This window comes from Gorilla gorilla, chromosome 18, assembly GCF_029281585.2.
Source record: "Gorilla gorilla gorilla isolate KB3781 chromosome 18, NHGRI_mGorGor1-v2.1_pri, whole genome shotgun sequence".
Taxonomy (NCBI): domain Eukaryota; kingdom Metazoa; phylum Chordata; class Mammalia; order Primates; family Hominidae; genus Gorilla; species Gorilla gorilla.
The window spans coordinates 116,386,325-116,388,186 of record NC_073242.2 but is presented as its reverse complement, the minus strand read 5'-3'; positions in this window follow the sequence as shown (position 1 = coordinate 116,388,186).

The following is a 1,862-nucleotide window of genomic DNA, read 5'->3' as shown; positions in this document are numbered from 1 at the left end:
CAGGACCAAAAAGGTATTGTGATACCACGTCCATGATGATGATAAGTTACATGGGAAAAGGGATTTTGCACATGGAATTAGGGTTACTAATCAGTTGACTTTGAGTGAATCCAAAGGCAGATTATCAAGGTGAGTCTATTCTAACTGCATAAGCCATTAAAAGCAGAAGGTGGTATTGTTTGTCTCTGTGTCCCCACCCAAAATGTAATCCCCATAATCCCCGTATGTCAAGAAAGGGACCTAGTGGGAGGTGATTGGATCATAGGAGCAGTTTTCCCCCATGCTGTTCTCATGACAGTGAGTGAGTTATCATGAAATCTGATGGTTTTATGAGTCTTCGACAGTTCCTCCTTCACACAGTCTTCATCACCTGCTGCCTTGTAAGACGTGCTTGCTTCCCCTTCACCTTCTGCCATGATTGTAAGTTTCCTGAGGCCTCCCCAGCCATGTGGAACAGTGAATCAATTAAACCTCTTTCCTTTATAAATTACCCAGTCTTGGGCATTTCTTTATAGCAGTGTGAGAATGGACTAATATATAAGGTTTTCTCTGGCTGCTGGCAGAGAAGGGAGTCAGAGAGTCAAAGTGTGAGGGTGTCACATGGGGAGCATGAAAAGGAAGGTGCATGGCCTCTAGGAGCAAAGACTGTCCCCTGGATGACATATCCAGCAGGGAAACAGGAACCCTCAGTCTGATACCCACAAGGAACTGAACTCTGCCATCAACCTGGGTGTGCCTGGAAGCAGATTCTTCCCCACAGCCTCCAGATGGGAGTCAACCCACCCAGTGCCTTGATGTTGGCCTTGTGAGGCCCTTGGCAGAGAACCCAGTGGAGTCTGCATGGGCTTCTGACCTGCAGAACTGTGAGATGAGGAGTGGGTGTTGTTCCATGCCACTATGTTCGTGGTAACTTGTTATACAACAATAGGAGACATGTGAGTGACATTCCATCAGGGGTGAGCTGGCTGCTTGGCCAGCTGGAGCCGAGGCATTCACAACAGAGAGGAAGCAAAACGCTCCTGCAGCACCAGTTACCGAGTTCTTCCTTCAGGCAGGCGCTGCCTCCTCCTGTCCACCTGGCATGGCAGCCACGGGTCATATGTGTCCGGGGAGAGTCAGGGACATGGCTGTCATTAGTTGAGATGTGCTGTAAGTTCAAAATACACCAGATTTTAGAGATTTGGTACAAGAAAAAAGAACGCAAAATACCTCAGTTATTTTTGTATTGATTATGTTGACTTGATGATATTATGGATCTATTGAGTTAAATGAAATTAAATTAATGACAATTTAAACTTATGCATATGGCTCACATTGTGTTTAACTGGATAGTGCTGATCTGTGTATTGCCTCACGAACACTCACAGCAACCCCAGTGGGTAGGTGCTACCCTGTGTTTCAGATAAGAAAACTGAGACTTTGCCAGGTGAAATCGATGATTCGACATCATCCGGAGTGAGTGGCAGAGCAGTGTCAGAAGCCGGGTCATAAAGAACAACACTCATTCTCTTAAAGCTTAATGGGTCACCCTACCAAGCAACAACAGTGAAAGTTTGTGTTGTCTTTTTTGTTTGTTTTTTCAGAGACAGAGTCTCACTCTGTCTTCCAGGCTGGAGTACAGTGACGCCATCATAGCTCACTGCAGCCTCAAACTCCTAGGCTCAAGTAATCATCTTGCCTCAGCCTAGCTGGGACTACAGGTGCAAGCCACCATGCCTTGCTAACTTTTTTTTTTTTAGATATGGGGTCTTGCTATGTTGCCCAGGCTAGTCTCTAACTCCTGGCCTCATGCTATCCCGTGGCCTTGGCCTCCCAAAATGCTGGGATTGCAGGCATGAGACACTACCCGCAGCTGAAAGTGT